At 40.0% G+C, this 27,500-nt stretch overlaps 4 long non-coding RNA genes across 4 annotated transcripts; all 4 read right to left on the reverse strand.

Annotated features, from left to right (window-relative positions):
- Nucleotides 1-8,048: 8,048 nt before the first annotated feature.
- LOC124062306 lies at nt 8,049-8,690 on the reverse strand. The gene is made up of 4 exons (XR_006843895.1): nt 8,562-8,690; nt 8,371-8,460; nt 8,220-8,271; nt 8,049-8,106 (listed from the first exon to the last, which is right to left on the reverse strand). It is a non-coding gene; the product is annotated as an uncharacterized LOC124062306 (long non-coding RNA).
- A 5,384-nt stretch (nt 8,691-14,074) lies between these two features.
- Nucleotides 14,075-14,914, reverse strand: LOC124062356. The gene is made up of 4 exons (XR_006843903.1): nt 14,807-14,914; nt 14,651-14,725; nt 14,452-14,565; nt 14,075-14,165 (listed from the first exon to the last, which is right to left on the reverse strand). It is a non-coding gene; the product is annotated as an uncharacterized LOC124062356 (long non-coding RNA).
- A 111-nt stretch (nt 14,915-15,025) lies between these two features.
- Nucleotides 15,026-15,854, reverse strand: LOC124062209. Its single transcript, XR_006843876.1, has 3 exons — nt 15,682-15,854; nt 15,437-15,585; nt 15,026-15,352 (listed from the first exon to the last, which is right to left on the reverse strand). It is a non-coding gene; the product is annotated as an uncharacterized LOC124062209 (long non-coding RNA).
- An 899-nt stretch (nt 15,855-16,753) lies between these two features.
- LOC124062242 lies at nt 16,754-17,625 on the reverse strand. Its single transcript, XR_006843879.1, has 3 exons — nt 17,253-17,625; nt 16,971-17,145; nt 16,754-16,892 (listed from the first exon to the last, which is right to left on the reverse strand). It is a non-coding gene; the product is annotated as an uncharacterized LOC124062242 (long non-coding RNA).
- Nucleotides 17,626-27,500: the final 9,875 nt, after the last annotated feature.

Consider the following 27,500-nt stretch of genomic DNA (forward strand, 5'->3'; position numbering starts at 1 on the left):
AGACTGCTTTCTTCATCAGACATATGCAGGATTGAGAAAATATGACGTAGTTAATGCTTTGATGTGTTTATTGTGAAGTTTAGCAGCTACACACACTACTTGTTCATTTTGGCCTTATCTCAGCGAGAGAACGCTGTTTTTGTAAATCTGGCTGCAGTTCACTTCTAAACATGGTTACAGACTGCTTTCTTCATCAGACATATGCAGGATTGAGAAAATAGCAAGTTCTTAATGCTTTGATGTGTTTATTGTGAAGTTTAGCAGCTACACACACTACTTGTTCATTTTGGCCTTATCTCAGCGAGAGAACGCTGTTTTTGTAAATCTGACTATAATTCAGTTGGAAACATGGTTACAGACTGCTTTCTTCATCAGACATATGCAGGATTGAGAAAATAGAAGTTCTTAATGCTTTGATGTGTTTATTGTGAAGTTTAGCAGCTACACACACTACTTGTTCATTTTGGCCTTATCTCAGCGAGAGAACGCTGTTTTTGTAAATCTGGCTGCAGTTCACTTCTAAACATGGTTACAGACTGCTTTCTTCATCAGACATATGCAGAATTGAGAAAATATGACGTAGTTAATGCTTTGATGTGTTTATTGTGAAGTTTAGCAGCTACACACACTACTTGTTCATTTTGGCCTTATCTCAGCGAGAGAACGCTGTTTTTGTAAATCTGACTATAATTCACTTGGAAACATGGTTACAGACTGCTTTCTTCATCAGACATATGCAGGATTGAGAAAATAGCAAGTTCTTAATGGTTTGATGTGTTTATTGTGAAGTTTAGCAGCTACACACACTACTTGTTCATTTTGGCCTTATCTCAGCGAGAGAACGCTGTTTTTGTAAATCTGGCTGCAGTTCACTTCGAAACATGGTTACAGACTGCTTTCTTCATCAGACATATGCAGAATTGAGAAAATATGACGTAGTTAATGCTTTGATGTGTTTATTGTGAAGTTTAGCAGCTACACACACTACTTGTTCATTTTGGCCTTATCTCAGCGAGAGAACGCTGTTTTTGTAAATCTGGCTGCAGTTCACTTCTAAACATGGTTACAGACTGCTTTCTTCATCAGACATATGCAGGATTGAGAAAATAGCAAGTTCTTAATGGTTTGATGTGTTTATTGTGAAGTTTAGCAGCTACACACACTACTTGTTCATTTTGGCCTTATCTCAGCGAGAGAACGCTGTTTTTGTAAATCTGACTGCAGTTCACTTCTAAACATGGTTACAGACTGCTTTCTTCATCAGACATATGCAGGATTGAGAAAATAGCAAGTTCTTAATGGTTTGATGTGTTTATTGTGAAGTTTAGCAGCTACACACACTACTTGTTCATTTTGGCCTTATCTCAGCGAGAGAACGCTGTTTTTGTAAATCTGGCTGCAGTTCACTTCTAAACATGGTTACAGACTGCTTTCTTCATCAGACATATGCAGGATTGAGAAAATAGCAAGTTCTTAATGCTTTGATGTGTTTATTGTGAAGTTTAGCAGCTACACACACTACTTGTTCATTTTGGCCTTATCTCAGCGAGAGAACGCTGTTTTTGTAAATCTGACTATAATTCAGTTGGAAACATGGTTACAGACTGCTTTCTTCATCAGACATATGCAGGATTGAGAAAATATGACGTAGTTAATGCTTTGATGTGTTTATTGTGAAGTTTAGCAGCTACACACACTACTTGTTCATTTTGGCCTTATCTCAGCGAGAGAACGCTGTTTTTGTAAATCTGGCTACAGTTCACTTCTAAACATGGTTACAGACTGCTTTCTTCATCAGACATATGCAGGATTGAGAAAATAGCAAGTTCTTAATGGTTTGATGTGTTTATTGTGAAGTTTAGCAGCTACACACACTACTTGTTCATTTTGGCCTTATCTCAGCGAGAGAACGCTGTTTTTGTAAATCTGGCTGCAGTTCACTTCTAAACATGGTTACAGACTGCTTTCTTCATCAGACATATGCAGGATTGAGAAAATAGCAAGTTCTTAATGCTTTGATGTGTTTATTGTGAAGTTTAGCAGCTACACACACTACTTGTTCATTTTGGCCTTATCTCAGCGAGAGAACGCTGTTTTTGTAAATCTGACTATAATTCAGTTGGAAACATGGTTACAGACTGCTTTCTTCATCAGACATATGCAGGATTGAGAAAATAGCAAGTTCTTAATGGTTTGATGTGTTTATTGTGAAGTTTAGCAGCTACACACACTACTTGTTCATTTTGGCCTTATCTCAGCGAGAGAACGCTGTTTTTGTAAATCTGGCTGCAGTTCACTTGTAAACATGGTTACAGACTGCTTTCTTCATCAGACATATGCAGGATTGAGAAAATAGCAAGTTCTTAATGCTTTGATGTGTTTATTGTGAAGTTTAGCAGCTACACACACTACTTGTTCATTTTGGCCTTATCTCAGCGAGAGAACGCTGTTTTTGTAAATCTGGCTGCAGTTCACTTCTAAACATGGTTACAGACTGCTTTCTTCATCAGACATATGCAGAATTGAGAAAATATGACGTAGTTAATGCTTTGATGTGTTTATTGTGAAGTTTAGCAGCTACACACACTACTTGTTCATTTTGGCCTTATCTCAGCGAGAGAACGCTGTTTTTGTAAATCTGACTATAATTCAGTTGGAAACATGGTTACAGACTGCTTTCTTCATCAGACATATGCAGGATTGAGAAAATAGCAAGTTCTTAATGGTTTGATGTGTTTATTGTGAAGTTTAGCAGCTACACACACTACTTGTTCATTTTGGCCTTATCTCAGCTGAGAGAACGCTGTTTTTGTAAATCTGGCTGCAGTTCACTTCTAAACATGGTTACAGACTGCTTTCTTCATCAGACATATGCAGAATTGAGAAAATATGACGTAGTTAATGCTTTGATGTGTTTATTGTGAAGTTTAGCAGCTACACACACTACTTGTTCATTTTGGCCTTATCTCAGCGAGAGAACGCTGTTTTTGTAAATCTGACTATAATTCAGTTCTAAACATGGTTACAGACTGCTTTCTTCATCAGACATATGCAGGATTGAGAAAATAGCATGTTCTTAATGGTTTGATGTGTTTATTGTGAAGTTTAGCAGCTACACACACTACTTGTTCATTTTGGCCTTATCTCAGCGAGAGAACGCTGTTTTTGTAAATCTGGCTGCAGTTCACTTCTAAACATGGTTACAGACTGCTTTCTTCATCAGACATATGCAGGATTGAGAAAATAGCAAGTTCTTAATGCTTTGATGTGTTTATTGTGAAGTTTAGCAGCTACACACACTACTTGTTCATTTTGGCCTTATCTCAGCGAGAGAACGCTGTTTTTGTAAATCTGACTATAATTCAGTTGGAAACATGGTTACAGACTGCTTTCTTCATCAGACATATGCAGAATTGAGAAAATATGACGTAGTTAATGCTTTGATGTGTTTATTGTGAAGTTTAGCAGCTACACACACTACTTGTTCATTTTGGCCTTATCTCAGCGAGAGAACGCTGTTTTTGTAAATCTGGCTGCAGTTCACTTCTAAACATGGTTACAGACTGCTTTCTTCATCAGACATATGCAGGATTGAGAAAATAGCAAGTTCTTAATGGTTTGATGTGTTTATTGTGAAGTTTAGCAGCTACACACACTACTTGTTCATTTTGGCCTTATCTCAGCGAGAGAACGCTGTTTTTGTAAATCTGGCTGCAGTTCACTTCTAAACATGGTTACAGACTGCTTTCTTCATCAGACATATGCAGGATTGAGAAAATAGCAAGTTCTTAATGCTTTGATGTGTTTATTGTGAAGTTTAGCAGCTACACACACTACTTGTTCATTTTGGCCTTATCTCAGCGAGAGAACGCTGTTTTTGTAAATCTGACTATAATTCAGTTGGAAACATGGTTACAGACTGCTTTCTTCATCAGACATATGCAGAATTGAGAAAATATGACGTAGTTAATGCTTTGATGTGTTTATTGTGAAGTTTAGCAGCTACACACACTACTTGTTCATTTTGACCTTATCTCAGCGAGAGAACGCTGTTTTTGTAAATCTGACTATAATTCAGTTGGAAACATGGTTACAGACTGCTTTCTTCATCAGACATATGCAGGATTGAGAAAATAGCAAGTTCTTAATGGTTTGATGTGTTTATTGTGAAGTTTAGCAGCTACACACACTACTTGTTCATTTTGGCCTTATCTCAGCGAGAGAACGCTGTTTTTGTAAATCTGACTATAATTCAGTTGGAAACATGGTTACAGACTGCTTTCTTCATCAGACATATGCAGAATTGAGAAAATATGACGTAGTTAATGCTTTGATGTGTTTATTGTGAAGTTTAGCAGCTACACACACGACTTGTTCATTTTGGCCTTATCTCAGCGAGAGAACGCTGTTTTTGTAAATCTGACTATAATTCAGTTGGAAACATGGTTACAGACTGCTTTCTTCATCAGACATATGCAGGATTGAGAAAATAGCAAGTTCTTAATGGTTTGATGTGTTTATTGTGAAGTTTAGCAGCTACACACACTACTTGTTCATTTTGGCCTTATCTCAGCGAGAGAACGCTGTTTTTGTAAATCTGGCTGCAGTTCACTTCTAAACATGGTTACAGACTGCTTTCTTCATCAGACATATGCAGGATTGAGAAAATAGCAAGTTCTTAATGGTTTGATGTGTTTATTGTGAAGTTTAGCAGCTACACACACTACTTGTTCATTTTGGCCTTATCTCAGCGAGAGAACGCTGTTTTTGTAAATCTGGCTGCAGTTCACTTCTAAACATGGTTACAGACTGCTTTCTTCATCAGACATATGCAGGATTGAGAAAATAGCAAGTTCTTAATGCTTTGATGTGTTTATTGTGAAGTTTAGCAGCTACACACACTACTTGTTCATTTTGGCCTTATCTCAGCGAGAGAACGCTGTTTTTGTAAATCTGACTATAATTCAGTTGGAAACATGGTTACAGACTGCTTTCTTCATCAGACATATGCAGAATTGAGAAAATATGACGTAGTTAATGCTTTGATGTGTTTATTGTGAAGTTTAGCAGCTACACACACTACTTGTTCATTTTGGCCTTATCTCAGCGAGAGAACGCTGTTTTTGTAAATCTGGCTGCAGTTCACTTCTAAACATGGTTACAGACTGCTTTCTTCATCAGACATATGCAGGATTGAGAAAATAGCAAGTTCTTAATGGTTTGATGTGTTTATTGTGAAGTTTAGCAGCTACACACACTACTTGTTCATTTTGGCCTTATCTCAGCGAGAGAACGCTGTTTTTGTAAATCTGGCTGCAGTTCACTTCTAAACATGGTTACAGACTGCTTTCTTCATCAGACATATGCAGGATTGAGAAAATAGCAAGTTCTTAATGCTTTGATGTGTTTATTGTGAAGTTTAGCAGCTACACACACTACTTGTTCATTTTGGCCTTATCTCAGCGAGAGAACGCTGTTTATGTAAATCTGACTGTAGTTCAAAGGGAAACATGTTTGCGAAGTACTTTCTTTATCAGACATATGCAGAATTGAGAAAATAGCAAGTTCTTAATGGTTTGATGTGTAGGGTTAGTTTTATCAGGATTCTGGTTTTTAATGCACTGGCACAGGGGCCAGGGCAAGAGTGCTACCCCCACACTCACATACATCCTCCTTGATGCCTTCGCCAAAATGAATCTATGTCGGGTCCTTATTAGGTAAGCATGAGTAGAACAAGGTCTCATAGTAAGTGCTAATAGTAAATAAATAATAGAATAAATAAGTAATAAATAAGTACATGATTTCAGAAGAATAGAAGATAAGAAGATTCATAAAATCGCTAATATATCACAGCAAATCATGCAGTATATCAAAGTACTATGTGTTATAAATAGTACACACACCAAGTCAAATACATGCCACATTAATTTATTTGAACACACAATTTATAAAAAAGACAACACTTCTATATATATACACACCCACACGCACATATATACACATACACACACCCACACATACACACACACATATATATATATATATATATGCACATACGCATGTGTGCATGTCTTAAATAGTCTATAAATCATGCAGTGAGATAATGAATTGAATGGGAGGGAATCCATGTGCTAAGAGTCCATTGTATATTTCATAATATCTCTACCCATACTATGCTAGGTTTCCTTACTTAAATGACTAGTGTTTTAGTAAAAATATCAATAGTCGCCCATATTCAAGAGGGATGGCCCATTATGGAAGTTGCATAATGTAATTATTTTTTTCCTCAAATATTTCTAAGGTGGCATAAATAGTGTCGCCTCCTTCCTGCTCCTCCTCTCTCTCCCCGAAGGGGGGGAGAAAGGAAGGAGAAACCCTCCCTAATGGACATTGAGGCCCAGAGGGATCCGAGTCTTCAGCCTGTTGATCCAACATCCCTGCGTGGGGTGGGAACGGAAATGATTAACTAAAAGGAGTTTGTAGTTTATTATTCCTGATGTTACAAAGGTGTTGTTTTATTCTAGCCTGGATTGTATTTCCTGTTTCTCCTATATGTTAATGCTAATTCCCTGGCCTAAGACATCCACTGAATGTGTGCACAACTGCAAACATCTTCCAAAAGGCTGTTCATCACATGTACTTTTCCTTTTAGCTTCACAATGTTAGCTTCAATACACTGTAATCAAATATTCCACAGAAGGTATGATTAGAATAGATTATCCTTTTCCAGATAAAAGTGGAGCCAGTGCAGCTCCGCTACTATCTAGCTAGCTGTGTTATCATTTTACTTCTAAACAAGAACAATGGTTATGTTGCCTATGTCATCTCGACTGAATTTCTACTGACTGACAGAGGTGGTACTTAAAGTGCCACCTCTCGCAGTCAGTGGACATTCATACACCGCGACTGTGAGGGACGTGAATTCTGTGAGAGAAGCATGGTCATATAATAATGGTCATAGCCTGTGATACAATAAATAGGAGGAGTTACAGTAAAAAATAGACATGCCCAGGAGAAGGAGGGGGATCTCTCCAGCCGCTGGAAATTGGCAGGTAATTGGCAGCCATCTAGTCTGGCTGAGAAGAACTGAATGGCTACTACTGTATATGGTGGCCCCGGGACACATGACTTCTATATCTACCACGTGAGGACGTTCCCAAAACTTGCCCCCAAATTTCAAGAAGTCACTCGAGACCAGCTTCGCAAAAGGTAAAGACTCATGAACCCAACATCTAGCCTCAAGAGCCTTTAATGCAAAACAAAAAAACTCGAGACCAGTTTCGCAATACGTAAAGCCTCATGAACCCAACATCTAGCCTCAAGAGCCTTTAATGCAAAACAAAAAAACTCGAGACCAGTTTCTCAATATGTAAAGCCTCATGAACCCAACATCTAGCCTCAAGAGCCTTTAATGCAAAGCAAAAAACTCGAGACCAGCTTCTCAATACATAAAGCCTCATGAACCCAACATCTAGCCTCAAGAGGCTTTAATGCAAAAGAAACACTCGAGACCAGCTTCTCAATACGTTAAGGCTCATGAACCCAACATATAGCCTCAAGAGTCCTTAATGTAGAAAAAACTTGACAAAACAAAAAACTCGAGGAAAGTTTATTTAACCAAAGTGAACTCAAACTTCACTTAACATTGGAAACATTAACAAGAGTTGGATCTCTGTATCCCTATTTATGAAGTATCCAATATCTCAGTATACACACTTTGGTCCACTATCTAAGTATATCCAGGGGAAAACACCCAACCAGTCAATATATTCCACTATCTTTGTACGATAGCTGTTGAAAATCAACATTTCCATGTGACCATACTATAACCAAATTCTAGCTATGATACATTATGTCAGAATGTAATGTAATACATACTTCTATAAACATTACAACCATTTTCAATTCAGTGATGGCCCCAAGTGGTCCTGTGGCTCAGAAGGGCCCATCCGTTTTCTCAGTATACCACTGTGATGAGACCAAACTTGTCTGTACAAGACCCTTTAGGGTAAAATCTTTCTCAGTCTAACGGATGCCTTTCTTTGGGCTGAATTAATGCTCACAAGCTGGTCACCTCTGGAAGTGATGCTCCCATAACCTGTACATCTACAAAACAAGAGAGAGAAATATAGCTCTTTTAATTGAATGGAACATTCCACTCCATAATAACTTAAATTCAATACTGCAGTGAAATGTGATTTTTCAGCTCAAGTTCTGACCCTCAAAATCAACATTCTGTGTTTAAGGTACCTCTTCTGTGGAATCTTCCCCCTGCCAAGGACAAAAATGACATTTACACTTCTGATGTAAACATTTTATGAACAATAAATCAAGCTTCTAACCTTCACCTTAATGAGCCTTATCGCTCACCTTAATGTCCATAAGGTTTTTGGGTATGTCTTCAAGTTCCATGCCCATTTTCTCCCACAAATTCCAGGTCTTCTCCACAATGTCTACAATCTTTAACATAAAAATTATTTAGATTTATTAAATAATTCTATTTAATGAATTATTTTACAAAACAAGAACTATAATTACCACTACATCAAATCCTTCATTACCGCGGTCCTTTCTGGCTGTGTACGGGCACACTTTGCTTCATCAGCTGAGACATTTTCTTCAGACTTCTGCTGTCTTTCTTTGTTTCCGGCAGGAGAAAATTGTGCGTGCTGAAATTATAACAATGAAAGTAGCAGCCACTCCGATTGACACTCCCTTATCCTGTGATGAAGTGTTTTGAGATTCCGTGGTGAGGCTTAAATCAACCGTGGGGGTTTCAGCAATGTCATGGACCTTTCCAAAATCTCGGTAGGTTCCTGTGATAGTTCCTGTGGTGATTACAGAGGTGGTTCCTGTGGTATTTTTTGCATTGCCTTGTGAAGACAAGTCTTCTTGAGTGCTTGCAGAAGTTTTGGTAGATGTCCACAAACTGCAGTTTGAAGGGGAAAGGTGGTGACTAATGAAGACCTGTTCCTCAGCTTTAAGTCCACATTGGACTCAGTGCCACCATTGGAACCATGAACTGGCACAGACACCTCCTCCATTACCATCAGCTTAATCTGCCTGCTTTGGATTTCCCTACCCTTTGTTACTTTACAATGGTAAATACCACTATCAATGATTTTAATACGTGTAATGGTTAGTGAAGCATTTCCATCTTGGGGATCTGGATAGGAAAAGTAGAATCGGCCTTCAAAACCTAAGAAGTGGTGCACTACATCATCAATGTAACAGATGAGATGTTCCTTTTCTACTCGACCATGTGAACGGTCGACCGTCCACTCAATCTCCAAGGAACCAAAATCCACAGGATCAAGGGTGAAATGGCATCCGAGGCTGATGTCTTGTCCTAGTGCTACTTGGTATTCAGAAGAGGGTTAAATTCAATCCACGGGTGGATGTCAGAAGTACTGACATCAGACTGATGAGCAAGACCAAAGCCAAGGGAATGTTTTGGGGCTTGAAGGATTAACAGCATCAGTGTGATCTGTAGGGTTTGATAGAAATAATGATACATTTGCATTTTAAAAACACAATATTTGAATATGTTATTGTAATATTCCTCTTTATTTCTGTACTTAAATGTTTAGGGTAAAAGCCTTGTCAAAGTCTAAAAGAGCTCCCTGAAAACAATGTAGAAAGCCATTACAACTCTACTACTAATAATTATAGCTAGTCCTCCCAAGATTTCAATGCAGAAGTAAATTTGAGTCAAGGGCCCACAAGGGCCTTGGCCACATTTTCAGGCATTCTCTCTCTATGCCAGGCATGTCAAACTGGTCCACAGGAGGGCTGGTGTGGCTGCAGGTTTTCTTTGCAACCATGTAGCTGCACACAAGACTTGACTCATTTAATCAACTGATCTCCATCTTCAGACAGTTGATTAGTCAAACGGTGTGCTCTTGGTTGGTTGGCACAAAAACCTGCAGCCACACTGTCCCCCTGTGGACCAGTTTGACATGCCTCTGTGCCATAGTAATTTGACCCAAAGACAACCTCTTTTAGGGTAAAAACCCTGGTAAAGTCTAACAGAGGCATCTGATGCGGTATGTCCAAGAAGAGTAAAAATTGAAGAAACAATATGTAAACCTGTCAACTAGCATTTAAAATTGTTACTGCAGTCCAAATCACTGCAGAGGGAAAACCAGCATTTCCTCCAGTGCATCCAAAGCCTGACATTTAAGTAAAGTAAGGATATGATTCTGTAATGGCTCTCCATTTTTCAAAAGCCTTGTTTAACTATATTTCTCATCCTGGAGTATGGAGCTTTTTAGAAATATGCTGCAGCCTTTTGGGTCAGATAGACTCAATTAGATCCGTTGCTGAACCAGTTTGCTGTCTGCTTCCCTAGCCACTGTTTACATGCTAATTTGTGTCATGTCTGGCAATCCAGGTGTATGGAGATGTTGGTACCTTGGGTCTTTATTCTGGCATTTTGTCACTTCATTTTCACCCATATGTTTTTCTGATGCAAACAATTGAGCTGCAGACTTTGCAGTGCTCACATTAGATGACCAAAACTGCTGTAATTGCTCTCAAAATGTTGTTAAACAGGTAGCCTATTCAAAACAACTGTCCTTAATGACTCTTTATTTTCTTACCTTTCATTTTTTTGACAAACAAGCATGAACTAATATAAGTATAAAGTTATAATCAGTTTCTTACCTATTTCAAATCCATTTACTGCACATTGAAATCTCCCAGTGTTTCCATGTGTCTTGACTTGTGTTTCGCCTCATGTTAAGCACTTGTTGCTTCAGTCTAGCACCTGGGAAGACATCGTGGATTGGCTCCTCAGATCTCGCGAGATTACAATATACACTTGCGCCGGCGCTCACATTTGCATATTTATATATTTACTTTTAAATGTCTGTAGAATCACGATACAGTTGCCAACGTCCCTTGACAAACGCAATCGTCCCGTAGCTATTCAAAAACAAAAGTATGCCTCCCGTATTGAGCTGAAAAGGGACGCATTTTGTCCCGTATTACCTTGAGGATCAAAAATAGTGTGTAAAATGTCAAGGGGATGAATGAATGCATGGTGCTTTAATAAGAAAATTTACGGTAAACTTATTCTCAGCCTCTCCTGCTCGGAGACCAATGAGATGACAGCACACTCACATCTCCGCTCATCTCATTGGTCGAGGTACTGTCGCTTGCGAAGAAGATACCGGAAAACAACAAAGCAGCATGGACGACAGTGGCGCCGACGGTGCTTTACAGGTCTCGGGGAGTTACACCTTCTAGTAGCAATGCAACTACTCCGAGAAAAAAAACAAAAGAATGCAAAAATACCAAGAGGAATGGGAAGAAGGAAACACATGGGTGGGAAAAGTGCGTGATAACATCTATAAAGCGCACTGCACTGTGTGCAGGCGGACTTTCTCCATAGCCCATGGTGGACTAACTGACCGAAAGCAAAGTGCTTCCAGAAGATCACTGAGCAGCTTCGCCTGGTTGGCTGGTAAGAATGAAACAATTGCCAGTGTAGTGATAAACCATATTTTATTATTATTGATGGCTATGACAAATAAATACAATTGATAGATAATATATGCAAATAAATACATAATCACAAAATTACTTCACAATATACACACACATATGCTATTTTTTATACATCATACAACTCAAACAGTTCATATGCTTGATAGATGGATGGATAAATAAATAATAAATTAAGTAAACTATACAGGTAGTTAAAATAGTATTCAAAATTATGAAATAAGATATTTTCTCTATTTATTTGCCACTGTTACGGTGTGTAACACTGTAACCACTTACTGTGCCGCTTATGGTTCAGGTCATACAAATTTCCATCTCTTTTGGCAGGCTAAACATCTCTATGGACAAGCTTTATGAAAGAGTGTGTGGAGCACCTGAGCACCTCACAACAGTACCTCAGGAGAAGGAAAATGGCAGTCCAAGAGAACAGCCGAGAAGTGGATGCAAGTTCTCCAGGCAGCTGACGTTCCCAACATCCAGGCTGTTGTATCCTCTGTCTTCAGCATCCCATCTTCCACTGGGTTTGTGGAGAGGATTTTCTCTTTAATGAAGAATAAGTGGGCTGATGTGCGGAACAAATGTTCCACTGAATTAATTAAAGGAGAGCTCATTGTCAGTCTTAATTATAAAATGTCTTAGAGTTTTACTGTGTGGCACTCCTTGCTGCAGCAAGAGCTCAGAAGAAGTACAGATGGAAAAAATAAATAGGCTTACTACAACTGCAGGCTACAGTCATGGCCTTTGAGGCACAAGGGTTTCTTGTTTACAAGTTTCCCTCAGACTTTATGTTTGCACTTTTCTTATTGCAATAATTGTGCACTATGTTCTGCTTTGATTTGTTTTATGTTAATTTATACAGTTTTAAGTTAAGCAGGACGGATATTTTATTCTGTTAATTTTGTTGTTTTGTATTAAAAATAAATTGCTGCTAATTATTTATTTTCCATGTGTTCATATCACTCAAATCTGCATCTAATTCAATTCAGGTTTGAGTCAAATATTTAAAAAATTGCTTCTCACATACAAACAAGGGCAAAAAAGATTCACGACACCAGCAAGGGTGAATGTAATCGGGCCGGCCTGCCCTGCCAATGAGGTGTCCCTGATTTATTTTTCAGGGAGTTGGCAACCCTAAATCACAACCAAATAAGGTAGTGCAACAATTCTTTTTGCATTTAAAACCAGAGGAGTTACACTCATATATTCCTCATCCTACGTGATTACGTAATGCGCATGGACGTCACGTGATTTTCTTGAGCGGCACTTCCCGCAAAAACAGGAAATTACCCTAACCCTAACACACACACAGACGCACACAGACACACTCACACACAGACTCACACACACACAAAGACGCACACTCACAAAGAGACACACACTCACACACACACACAGACACACACTCTCATACACGCAGACACACACTCACACACACAGAGACGCACACAGACACACTCACACACACACACACACAGACATACACACACACACAGACGCACACAGACACACACACACGCACACACAAAGACACACTCACACAGAGACATACACACACAGAGACACACAATCTCATACACACACACACACGCACACTCACACACACACTCAGCCATAGAAATGAACCACGATTTGGAATTTGCCGTATCTCCGGAACCGTATGTCGTACAAACTCGGGGGTGGTACCGTTGGAAAGGGCATGGCCACATTTCGGGGGGGTGGGGGTGGGGGGGGGTAGGATTTGGTTTCATCTCTCTACCACCTTCCTAGCCCAAGTTATTCCAGTGAAAGTGGTTGGCAAATTTTGCGATCCTGCTTTTATCCCCTTAGTCCTAATCTAATATTAAATAGTACATTTCATCTATTAATAAATAACAAAGGCGAAATTACACAAATAAATAAATGAATGAATTAATTAATAAGTTAAAAAGGTAAACATAACCAAACAATGGGTTATGATGATGAGGGTTGGACCGTGGTCCGCTACGGCAGGAGGCGCCAGCGGAACCACTAATGGAGTGGCGGCCTCGGCCAGAGGAAGGACCGTGCACCTCCCTACCCTTTTAGGGTACGGGCACAACCCTTTGCTCCTAACCCTTCACTCCTTGACTGCTGAAAATGCTTCCTCACTGTATTGCTTTTGTGAAACACAACATTTTTTGAATGAGCTGTCAAAATGCATGCTGTTTCTGGGCTTAAAAAGACACGCTGCATCTGTAAATCATGAAAAACAGATACAAATAAAAGCTCAAGTATATTGTAGCTCGTAGCTTATCTAGCTGTAATTTCCAGAGTTGTTAAATTGGTGTGTTCTTACATCAGCAGGGACTTTCACTTCAATCTTGTCCGTCTGGTGTAAAGGGTCAAATAAACATTATACTGACTTCAAAGTAAGAACATTTATCATTTAACAATGTTAACATTTTCAGATCAGTTTCACTAATGTAATTTTGACTGACATGCACAGAAAATTCCTTTGATCACTTATACAAAATGGCCGAATTTCAGTTTCTAAATATAAGTCATTTTATTGACACAGTTTTAATTATTTGAATACATATATTGTCAAATATAGGTGCCTTCAGAGTGACAAGATCCAGTGTAACGCTGGCTGTATTCAGTGGTAGGACTCGAGATGGGCTCATCAGTGCTTTCTCATCCTGTAAATTTAACAACATAAATGTAATAATCTTAACAAAAAACATACTGTAATGACATTTATTGTTTACAAATAAATAGAGTTATCAAAAAATGAACTTCAATTCCCAATTTGCAGGTCTTTTCTCAATCAGGTTTTTTTTTTTTGTGTGGTGACTTCTTAGCAATTTGAGAACACCTCCAGTGGCAAAGACTCAATACTTTTTCTGTAAATGGGCCTCCACGACCATAAGTTTGTTTACTGCTGCTTCATGTGACCTTGCTAAAAACTGACCGAGCCTCACCAACCTGTTCTTGCATCATGTCTTCCTTTCTCTGGTTCTCTTTTGAATCTTCTCTTTCATTTGGTACATATTTCCCTGACTTGATCACATCATTATTAGATGAGCTCTCCATCTGTTTCTAAAAACCATAGACATATTTTGCTCAATTTGGATAGAGAGATTCTGGTATGCGTGTCAGCACTGGAACTGATGACCAGTCTCACCCAGCGTTTCAGGATGGGCCGCTTAACCTCCCAATCGTATGTCCCATCTCCTTCAGACGAGCTCTCTATCTGTTTCTAAAAACCATCAAGATTTATTTTACTCATTTTAGATTGAGAAATTTTCATAAGGCCTCAAAAACTGATGACAACTCTAACCTGTCTTTGCAGGACATAGCGCTTCACTCTCTTTTTCTTAGGCAGGTTGGAAACCCTTCATGTAACTTCTTCCTCAGACTCTTCTGAATCGCCATCTGAGTCATTCTGCGTTGGTTTCCAGTCACCTGTCCCATCCTCTCCAGATGAGCTCTCCATGAGTTTCTAGAGAAGATAAAAACATATTCTGTTATATTCTGAACGGAAAGATCATATCTCATATCTGCGGAAGTACTGAACTCTCACTCCTCTTTGCAGGACGGGGCACTCAACCCCATGATGGTCCATCCCATCATCCTCTTTGAAGGACACTGTCTTCTGTTTATAGAAAAGGGAAAGGACAAAAAAAAACATTTGTCATGATTGAAAGCTCATGAAATGATCCAAACAACCCTCTACTTTTTTCTGCTGGTTTGGGGGCAAGATTTTTCTGCGCAATTGGTAAGTTATTTGTGCCATGGTGTCATCCTCCTCTTCTGAATTCTCTGCTGTTTGATCCAGTGCTGTTTTTACATCACCTGCACCCTCCTCTTCAGCTGTTCTCACCATCTGCTTATAGAAAAGAAACAAGCATATTTTCATCATTTTGGATTGAATCCCAACGCTTACCTGTTGCTTTGACAATACCAGCACCTTTTTTCTGTGCTGCTGGTACAGCCTTCTCCTCACAGGTTCATCTGGTCCCGATGACTCCTGCTCCTCCTCTTTTTTTGCTGCATATGTTGATATTGCTCGTGTGGTCAATGCTCTGCTCCGGAGTGTGACCTCTGCTGGATCCTCCGCTGGGTGAAGGAAAAGGTAGAATAAATACCAGTTGATGTATACTACAACATTGGAAGAATATGTTTGGTATTAATTAAGTTATTTTTTTAAAGAACCTTGGTAAAATCTTTTGGCTGTGTTAGCATCATGACACATAAATGCTGCCACTCTCTGGTAGGTTTCGCGTCCCAGCTGCCGGTTAGCCTAAAGGAGTAGGTATGAAAAAAACAAACACTAAATAAAAACACACAAAACTATAATGCACTCAACCTTTCAATATAACTCATTGAAAAATGCAAGAATGTGAATGTGGGGGCAGTCCCTAAATTCATCTCTTCCCAGGCCTTCTTGAAATATTCAGGCAGCTTATCAAGGACACCCCCATTGGCATTGTGGAAAAAAGTAGATGCCTGTGAGCCTCCTTTAATCTCTCTGCGAAGTCGGTTTTAACGGCGCAACCAGTCATGCTCGTTCTTAGAGTATACGGCTGCTGATCCAAAATACCTTTGGGTTTTGTGCTGTTCCACCTATTAAATCAAAATAAAGTTTTTCTGTTTGACCACCTTCCTTAGTTTTTTCTGCTGTCTCAACCTCTTCGGCTGTCATATAGATGACAACACCCTTTCGGTGGCCAGCTATTGCTATAATGTAACCACCAAGCAGTCCAAAGAATAATTTTATTTTTATTTGGATCTCTGGTTGCTTTTCAATGTCTCCTGTAAAAGCCAGGAAAGAACACTGTATATATCAACCACACAGTAGTCTTGTCCCCCCCATCCAAGAACCACTAAGACATCTTAATCATTACACCAGCACATACCTAAAATGTAAAAATCTACAGGGTTCTATCTTAACTTAGAGCTGATTCTGTGTCGCTCTCAAGAAAAATATAGAAATGTTTTACAGATCAACTAATTGCAGTGAGCAGTGATCCATACCCAGTGCATCAGCAATCTTCTGAGGAGCCTTTTCAATAAACAAAGCATGCTTCTTTGCTTTGACAAGTCTATCTGAAAACAATTTTAATACAATTCATTAAACACTTTTCCAAGCTTTAATGATGTGATGCATGGGAGTGGAGATTTGCATCTATAACTTACCAGACTTAGATCTGCGCACACTGAGCTGGTGTCCTACTACTACTTCTTGGCCAATGTCTCTAATCCGTGCCCTCAATTCAATCAAGAGGGCATTGATCCTTTTATTTCCAAGTCGGACAGATGGTGGAGACATGTTTGAAACATATTTCATGAAAGCCACAGCGTCCATTAAATAATTTCTCTGGATTGTTGGTTTAAACCCTTTTTCTTGGAGGTGCTGTACAAAACTGGTAAGTCAAAAATATAAATTAGATCATGTCTTCTACTCTTATAGACACTGATAATCCTTAAAATTTAGTACTTACCCACGAACTCTACCATGGTTTGCCAGGAAAAGAAGGTCAACGTTTGGAGTTGCTGAGTCTGCCATGAATTCCAGAAACTGGATAACATGAGTTGCTCGCTGCTTTGTATTTTCACGTGTTTTCCTGCCTGGGTTTGCGCCTTCTGTATAGCCCTTAAATTCCTCAACCAGTTTTACTGAAGAGACAAACATAAATCAAATCAAATATACTGTCATAGCCTACATTACTAATTCTGGCTGGATTTGGCTCTTTAGGAGATGCTACTGTTGTGTCACAGGCAACCTCAAGGTCAGTGGCAGAAGGAGGCTGCACATTTCGGCTGGCGTGGTCACAGGAAGCCTTGGTGGCAGAAGGAGATTGCATATTTGGGATGCCGTGGTCACAGGAAGCCATGCTGGCAGAAGGAGAAGAAAGCTGCACATTTGGGGTACTGTGGTCACAAGAAACCATGCTGGAAGTGTGGGGAGAAGTTGAAAGTTGTGATATAGCAGTAATGGAGGATACAGAGAACTTGTGACCTCGCCTCCACTGCCCTCTTGATTCCCTCTTCAATTACTGCATCGTCCACTTCATCAAGATGCGAAACCATTGGTGGTGTGGGATTTGAAGCCCTTAGGAGTGCCAGTTCCTTGGCAATGTGTCTGTCCTTGGCTTTTTGAATGTGTAAAGCCTATAGGTTTCTGAAATTGTAGAACAATGTTTTATGGAGTAAAACATATTATATATTCAAGTGTTATATGTCAGTATTTCTATTTACTTTCACTGCCATCCACATTCAAAACTTTGGGTACGAAGTGCTGTCTGCAGGATGAGCTGCACTAAATAAATTCAGCATTTCTGACTGCACAATAACCGAAAATGGACCTCACACACACCATAACCTGGGAAGAACCATAAAGCACTGCGGTATTATTCACTGGAACTTGGAAGACATCCAAGTCATCAGACTAATACATATCTATAAACCCAGTTTCTACATTTAAATCCCTTTGCTGAAAATTCTGCGGACTTCCAGACTACCTGCAGCAACTGACACAATGATTATAGTGTCCTCCTCAAAACAGCAACACAAGTGCTTGTATCACATTCAGCTGCAAGTTAACAAGCACCAGAAGCACAACACATTTATATCAAACTGCTAACTTTGCCAGAGAAGCTAGGAGCTATCCATTTTCCTCCCATACAGACAAGACTACATTAATGATTAAACAAACAATGCTTTTAAATCTACATGGCTAAACATTTTAGTGTTTAACTGTTAATGTTACATGTAGTAATCTAATCTAATCTAAATTAATGTTTTTTATGTGACCATTCAATGATAGGATTCAGTAGTCGCACAGTTAGTCGCACAGTCCTTCCCAGCCTATACCTTATCACAGGTTAGACTTAGACTTAGACTTTCTTTATTTGTCATTTGGATTTTCATCACAAACGAAATTTCGGTACAGTGGCTCAAGCATAGCAGGAATTACCGACATATTCTTTATAAAAGAAAAAGTAAAAATATAATATATACACAAATAAATATGCAGTAAAAAGTACTTGAAAGTGAGGTAGTTTGTATAAAAAGTCAGTCAGCATATATACATATGTAATTATTATTGCACAGTGAGTATTTGTAATAAATAGTACTTTTGTGGATGTACAGAATATAAATATATTGCACAGTAAATAAATGGGCTGTAGTCCTGAGTGGTGTTTGTGTGGTTGAGGAGGGGAAGTGATCATGTAGAGTTAAGTAGTCTTATGGCATATGGAAAGAAGCTGTTTGCGAGTCTGGTTGTTCTGCACCGCATGCTGCGGAATCTTCTGCCAGACTTCAGCAGTGAGAACAGACCATGGTGAGGGTGGGAGGGGTCACTGGTGATGTTGTGGGCCCTGGTCAGGCAGCGTTTCCTTGCAATGTCCTGGAGAGGAGGGAGTGGAGTCCCAATGATTTTCTCCGCTGTCCTCACCACCCTCTGTAGTGATTTCCAGTCAGAGGCACTACAGGCCGCTGACCAGACTGAGATGCAGCTGGTCAGGATGCTCTCTATAGTTCCTCTGTAGAAGGTGGTGAGGATGGGAGCGGGTAGTTGTACTCTCCTCATCCGGCGAAGAAAGTGCATGCGCTGCTGGGCCCTCTTTACCAGAGTGCCAGTGTGATTGGACCAGGTTAAAGAGTCAGTTATCTGCACCCCCAGGAACCTGGTGCTGCTGACAATCTCCACTGCTACATTGTTGATGGTGAGAGGGGTGTGGCTGGGCCGGTTCCTCCTGAAGTCCACAATGATCTCTTTTGTTTTAGAGACATTCAGGATCAGGTTGTTGGTGTCACACCAGACTGCCAGGTGTTTCACCTCCTCTCTGTAGGCCTGCTCATCGTTGTTCGTGATGAGGCCCACTACTGTTGTGTCGTCTGCGAACTTCACAATGTGGTTGGTAGTGGACCTGGCGTAGCAGTCGTGTGTCATAAGTGTGAACAGCAGCGGACTCAGGACACAGCCCTGAGGGGAGCCGGTGCTCAGAGAGATGACACTGGAGACGTTGTTTCCCACCCGCACACGCTGAGGTCTGTTGGTGAGGAAATCAAGCAGCCAGTTGCAGAGGTGGGTGTTATATCCAAGGGGGGCCAGTTTATTTATCAGGTGTTGTGGAATGATGGTATTGAATGCGGAGCTGAAATCCTGAAACAGCATCCGCACATGTGTGTTTTCCCCTTCCAGATGCTCCAGGCTCCGATGGACTGTGGAGGAGATGGCATCCTCTGTGGAGCGGTTGCGGCGATAAGCAAACTGGTACGGGTCGAATATTGAGGGGAGTCCAGAAACCATGTGGTCCTTTACCAGCCTCTCAAAGCACTTCATCATGATTGGTGTAAGTGCAACTGGGCGGTAGTCGTTGAGGGAGGAGGTTGTGTTGTTTTTGGGTACCGGTACGATGATGGCAGTTTTGAAACAGGATGGTACCACAGCCTGGTGAAGTGATGTATTGAAAATGTCTGTGAGAACCCCAGCCAGCTGGTCAGCACATTCCTTGAGCACTCTTCCTGGTATGTTGTCAGGGCCAGCTGCCTTCCTCAGGGTTCTCCGGACATCAGCTGAATCCAGGCGGAGTATCTGCTCACCTGGGCGAGGAATGGATTTTACTGCTGAGGTGGTGTTCAGTGCCTCGAACCTCCCAAAGTGTTTGTTCAGTTGGTTGAGGAAGCTAGTGTTGTTCTCACAGGAAGGGGTAGGAGCCTTGTAGTCAGTAATAGATTGGATGCCCTGCCACATCCGTCTGGTGTTAGTGGGGTCATTGAAAAGGTCCTGTATTTTTTGTCCATGAGCGCGCTTGGCCAGTCTTATAGCCCGGTTCAGGTTGGCTCTAGCTGTTTTCAGAGCCACCATGTCACCCGACTTGAAAGCCTCATTTCTTGCTTTCAGCCTTGCACGTACCTCACTGGTCATCCAGGGTTTCTCATTTGCCCGGGTGGTGATAGTTTTTACCACGCTAACATCCTCCGAACATTTCTGGATGTATCCTGACACAGATTCAGCATACTCCTCAATGTCCACGGCAGCTGACTTAAACATGTCCCAGTCAGTAGACTCGAAACAGTCTTGTAGGGCATCCATGGCTCCTGCAGGGCAAATCCTCACCTGTTTCACAGTGGGCTTATCCCTGATCAATAGGGGCTTATATGCAGGAATTAGCATCACAGAGAGGTGGTCTGAGGAGCCGAGGTGGGGGCGGGGTGTTGCCTTGAAAGCCCCTTTGATGTTGCTGTAGATCAGGTCCAGCGTATTCTCGCCTCTCGTGGCAAAATCCACATACTGGTGGAAGTGAGGAAATACAGTTTTCATATTGGCCTGATTAAAGTCCCCTGCCACCATAAACACCCCCTCTGGATGTGCAGCTTGCAGGTCACTGATGGAGCGGTAGAGGACATTCATGGCATCTCTGGTGTTTGCACTGGGTGGAATGTACACTGCTGTGATGATGATAGCAGTGAATTCCCGAGGCAGATAAAAAGGTCTGCATTACACCGTCAGTAGTTCCACATCAGGAAAACAGTGACATGTGATCTTCTCTGCATTGCTACACCAGTTGTTTATGTATATGCAGACCCCACCGCCCCGTGATTTGCCAGTGAGAGAGCTGTCTCTGTCTAACCTGAATGTTGTTAGCCCCTCCATGCTAACGGCGTCATCCGGTACAGATGGAGTCAGCCAGGTCTCTGTGAGAATGATGGCGCAGCAGTCTCTCGTTTCCCGCCTGGTGGTCATCTCTAGCTTTAGGTGATCCAGTTTGTTCTCTAGGGAACGGACATTGGAGAGCAGGACGGAGGGTAGCGGCGACCTGAACGGGTTAGCCTTTAGCTTGGCTTGTAGCCCCGCTCGACACCCCCGCTTCCTCTTCCTGTCGCACCGCCTCCGCCTCCCCCGTTGTCGGACACCGCTGGTACGAGGCTCCGCTGCACCACAGGCCGCTGGATGTAGCTGGCGCAGCAGTCCGAGGCTGTTAAGGAGCTCCAATGTGGACGCGTCTACGTGCCCATAACCACTGTTTTCTGCCAGATCTAACACTTCCTCTCTGTTTAGATAAGTTCGCTGCCAGTTCCTATCTAAGCTGCGTGAATTTGATGAGTTGTTCGCCAATATATCTGTCGGTAAATCTATTTGCGCTGTCGGAGCCACTGCAGCCGCAGCCGACACGGGCGCCGCCATCTTAATAGTGAACATCCGGCTCACAACTGCCATTGTTCTTTTGTTCTGTCCTCCACATATCTCCATACGCACATATCATACCTACCCCATATCACCTCAAGTTGGTGGATCTTTTGTAGGTGCTTGTCAAGTCAAGTAATGTATTTAGACTGGCAGAGGTGGACTGGGCAGTCCAGATGAGCGATGAAACTGTAGAAGTAAAAACAGTTTAAAAAAATCTTGATCAGCTTAAAGGAAAATAATTCCTGGTGTATTAGAAGTGTGGCAATTACATAAAGAGCAGTGACTGAAACAATGTGTAGGGTCAGCGAATATACAGTACATCTTGACTCCTTACAAGTTAATCAAGACACTTACTGTCGATGAGCAAATTTACTCAAAAGAGCCAGCTCAGTTTTGTTTGTAACCCGTTCAGTGACTCTGAGATGCTGTGGTACATCAGCATATACTTTTTTTTGGACATTTGTGTCCATTTGTGACATTGTGCCGCCTTCTACACTTGGAGATAGGAGCTTCTGCTCTCTGTGGCTCCTCCATTGTCTCAAACAACACCTGTACATGGAAACAGATGCACAATAGTAGACACATTTTTGAAATACTGAATGAAAATTGGACAAATTTTACTCCTGTCTTATCCGTGAAGATTCTCAGTCATCAGGCCATGGTTTTCTCCTCTCATCCAAGAAAGATCTGAACTGAACAAGCTTCTTGGAGAAGCAAAACATCTTCAAGAAAACTTCATGTCCAGTTGCCGAACGGAACTCTTCAACCTTTACCTCTATCTTGTTTTGACCAAAAGAAAAAAAAACCCCATAAAAATCATTTAATATGATTAATATGATGATTTTTTTATTTAAAAAAATAATCATTTGCACACTTGGCAGTAAAATCCACAAAAGTAAGTGTTCTTTGTTCTCAAAAGATGATACTAATATATTAACATGCTATCATGATAATAGTTTAAAGGTCCAAATGTGATACCTGTGTTCAAATGCACATGGGAAACAATAAGCTAATCAGAGTCAATGTCATGTTAATACAATTTTTCTCAAGACAGCAGGTCTAGGCCATGTTTTTATTAATATTATTTACAGAGACCAAACAATACCAAACATGAACAAACATTCATATTAAAACATATTGATTAGCTGTTAATAGGATTCAAGGAGCTTTATTGTCATTTCACACATGAGGTGGAATGAAATTAGTTTCCCTGGTCCCGGTATAAGCCCAATAACCTACAAAATACCTAACTAATAAATATAAAACAACACTATATAAATATATAAGCAACCAGAATAAAAAATATAAACAGTGTCAGGGGTGACAACTCTCTCTTGAAACTCTCATCAGTTTCACTGAGGGACATGTAAATAAATAATTAGACATTACACAATGGTAAACATGTGCCAGTAAGATTCATAATCCTAAATATTTTTGATAGAAATGTGATATTCACCATAAGCAGAGGCGTCTGATGCTGAATTTTTTGGCACACGCTTATATTTCATAAGCTGCAAAAATATGAAATGAGTTGCACACATCCAGACTTAACGTCCAGAACTGGTCATATTGATGTGTAAGTAGAATGAAATGACCCTCACATTTGCACGCATTGTAGAAGAATGCAGCTGCTTCAGCTCATCATTTCGTTCAATTTCGCATTCAAGCAGCTGCCTTGTCACACGAAGCTCTGCAAAAAGACACTGGCAATTTTCACAACCATCTGCAGGTGTCCTTGGATGAAGGCGGTGTTTTTGTCTGACAGCGGAGCGGGCAGGGTTAGGGTTAACCTGTTCCTCCATCCATTCACGAGGGCGTCGGGGCTTCCGCCTCCCGTAGTGGACCACTGTCCACTCAGACATGATGAATTTTTAATGTATTTATTTTTTTTTTTATTATTATTTTTTTTTTAATTATTTTTCTATTTTTCTATTTTTTTTTATTATTTTTTTTATTTTTTTAAGAAAATGAAATCAAAACTACTGCCAATGCAGCGAATGTATTTTAACTCTTTTAATTAAAACCAATGAATTCTTTTTAGTTTTATTTTTATAAGAAACAAAAATCAATGAACTAAAAACTACTGCAAATGCAGCAAAAAAATGTTAAGAAACCAAAAAAAACAAAACAAACAAACCAAAAGTACTCCCTAAAAAAAGATGCCCTCTGTCGCGACGTTTCGACACAATTAAGGTCTTCCTCAGGCACGGGCACCCAAAAAAAATGATGAAACCTAAACTACAGGCAAAGAATTGCTCTCCGTAGGTCTTCACTCTCCGATGGTCAGAGTTGAAATGAAGCTCCCAGACACTGCTGCTGTATTTATACGCTCCTCTTTGCTTTCCTGTTAATTTGTTTTAAATAAATTCCCCTCTTTCTCTATGTTTTACAACTCCAATTTTCCTGATATTTTAAACCCTTATTATCCAAATATGAATAGTATATATTTATTTATTTTAAAACTTTTTACTTTTAAGTACATATTAATGAAATTATTATATTTAGGGTTAGGGATAAAGGACTGAAACTGTCTCCTTGAGGAGACAGTTGGTGCACGGTCCATCCCCTGGATGCGGCTGCCACTCCAGTCCCTAAAGGGCTGGCGGGATCGGTTACGCCGACCTCCTCGGCGCACCTCCGTCCAACCCTCATCCAAAAACTCCCCCATCATTGGGGCTGTTAGTCTTGTTTTTAACTTGTTAAAGCTTTGATATTCTAATAAAATAATATGTATGTTGTTTTTTTTAAGAAAAGTTATGAATGAAATTATATATTTATTTATTTATTAATGTATTTTTAAGAAAACCAATGAAATAAAACCAATGAAATAAAAAATGTTTGTTTTTTGTTTTTTTTATTTTTTTGTTGTTTTTTAATTTTTTGTTGTTTTTTTTAATTTTTAATTTTTAATCAATAAAACAAAAATAAAAATGAAACCGTCTGGGTTTATTTATGAAAAAAGAAAAAAGAAAAAACTGTGCCCTTACAGCAACGTTTCGACCCGCCCTGGGTCTTCTTCAGGCCTAGGCACAGTAGAAACAATAAAGTTTCTTTTTAAGAAAGAGCTGGTCAAAAAATGATGTGTCTCCCTCGCAAGTCAGAAAAGAAATGAGCTATGGAACTCCCTCAGGCTTTTATACCCTCCCTTTTCTGTTAAATTCGTCTTTTTTGTTTTTGTTTGTCTTTTTGTGTTATGTTCGCCTTTTACTAAATATAACCCCTAAATAGTAAATACACATCAATTATGATTTTAACAGTGTTTCCTAAAAAATGAATTTACCCCTATTTAAACTATAATTAATTATACTCTTTATACATATGAATACATACATATGTATACATTTTTAACCTATATACATATAACCACCTCCCCAATATCCAAATGTTATTAATAAATGAACTGATTAATTTATTTATTTATGTAGTTTTCACTTTTTAAACTTTTATATTTATTTATTAGGGTTAGAAATGATTTTAGGAACTAGGGGTTTAATTAAATTAGAGTCCAAGTAGGGTTAGGACTAAGGGGATAAAAGCAGGATGGCAAAATTTGCCATCTTCCTTTTACTGGAATAACTTGGGCTAGGAAGGTGGTACAGCGATGAAACCAAGTCCTACCCCCGCAAATGTGGCCACGCCCTTTCCAACGGTACCACCCCCGAGTTTGTACGATATACGGTTCCAGAGATACGGCAAATTCCATATCGTGGTTTGTTTCTATGGCTGAGTGTGTGTGTGAGTGTGCGTGTGTATGACAGTGTGTGTCTGTGTGAGTGTGTGCCTTTGTGTGTGACTGTGCGTCTGTGTGTGAGTATATGTCTCTGTGTGAGTGTGCGTCTCTGTGTGTGTGTGAGTGTGTGTCTGTGTGTGTGTGTGTCTGTGCGTCTGTGTGTGAGTATATGTCTCTGTGTGAGTGTGCGTCTCTGTGTGTGTGTGTCAGTGTGTGTCTGTGTGTGTGTGAGTCTGTGTGTGAGTGTGTCTGTGTGCGTCTGTGTGTGTGTTAGGGTTAGGGTTAGCATGCTGTTTTGCACTTGGTTCTTAGAGGATGCTCCATTAGGGTTAGTAGGGTTAGGTCTGGGGATATGATCCCACTCCCTCCATCTGGAGAAGGCGGGTAGTGCACGGTCCTTCCACCCGTAGGGCCCCTCATCAAAATGGACCCGCTTCTCCTGATAGGCAGGCCGGCGTCGCTTGCCATAGCGGACCTCTGTCCACTCTCCTGCCATGTTTGTGTAGCCTTTGTTATTTAAATAATTATGAATTTTTTTGTTTCTTTTGTATTTTTTGTATTTTTTTATTTTTTTATTTTTTTGTTTTTTTGTTTATTTTTTTATTTTTTTACAAAAGTGAACAAAAAACGCTTTCCAAAAAGAGGAAAGGATGAATTGTTTTTAAGAAAAACAAAAAAGAAAAATGAACTGAAAGTGTTTTTAATAAACTTAAATTATTTTTTAATGTATTTTTTTATTCCTTTTTAAAGTTTTTAATTAAAATGAAATAGTGGCGGAATGGCCCTTTACAAGAAAAAGCGCGTGCCCCGACGACGTTTCAACCCTATACGGGTCTTCCTCAGGTCTGGCACGCTGAAAAGACAAAGAGTGAATAGCTCGAGCTGCTTACTGTTCGGCTGCTAAGAGAGAAATGAGCCTCTCTGCTGTGCACCTCTATTTATAACCTTCCCTTTTAATTCGGCTTTGTTTTTCCGCTATGTCCCAGAAAGATTTTTTAAAGCTTTTGCCTTTTAACACATCCAATTCCCATCTTGTATATAATGTTTTTAAACCTAACCCGCCTCCATGAATTACAATATAAATTATTTTAAACCATAATTAGTTTTTTAACCTGTTTTTAAACTTACAGAATTATTTTAACTTATTTAAATGCAATTTGGAAGTACACCAAATGCACTAAATTATGTTTTAATAAATCCAATAGTTCCATGAATAATTTAAACCCACACAATGAACTTTTAACTTAATTTATACTTTATCTATTTATTAATGAATTATCATATATTTATTTATTTATTCATTAGGGTTAGGGTTAGGGTTAAAAATTCAGGATAGTGGTTAGGGTTAGGGTTAATAACTAGGGTTAGGGTTAGGGTTAGGGTTAGGGTTAGGATTAAGGGGATAAAAGCAGGATGGCAAATTTTGCCATCTTACTTTTACTGGAATAACTTGGGCTAGGAAGGTGGTAGAGAGATGAAACCAAGTCCTACCCCCCCAAATGTGGCCACGCCCTTTCCAACGGTACCACCCCCGAGTTTGTACGACATACGGTTCCGGAGATACGGCAAATTCCAAATCGTGGTTTGTTTCTATGGCTGAGTGTGTGTGTGAGTGTGTGTGTGTGTGTCTGCGTATGTGTGTGTGTGTGTGTGTATGAGAGTGTGTGTCTGTGCGTCTGTGTGTGTGTGTGTGTGTGTGAGTATATGTCTCTGTGTGAGTGTGCGTCTGTGTGTGTGTGTGTGAGTGTGTGTCTGTGTGTGTGTGTGTGTGTCTCTGTGTGAGTGTGCGTCTCTGTGTGTGTGTGTGAGTGTGTGTCTGTGTGTGTGTGTGTGTGTCTCTTTGTGAGTGTGCGTCTTTGTGTGTGTGTGAGTCTGTGTGTGAGTGTGTCTGTGTGTGTGTTAGGGTTAGGGTTAGCATGCTGTTTTGCACTTGGTTCTTAGAGGATGCTCCATTAGGGTTAGTGTTAGTGCGGGTGAAAATATGCCACTTAGGGTTAGGGTTGTGTGTGTGGGTTGTTACCTTCACCACAGGAATTGTATTTAGGGATAAGGGTAGATTAAGGGGATAAAAGCAGGATGGCAAATTTTGCCATCTTACTTTTA

This window comes from Scatophagus argus, chromosome 7, assembly GCF_020382885.2.
Source record: "Scatophagus argus isolate fScaArg1 chromosome 7, fScaArg1.pri, whole genome shotgun sequence".
Classification (NCBI taxonomy): Eukaryota; Metazoa; Chordata; class Actinopteri; family Scatophagidae; genus Scatophagus; species Scatophagus argus.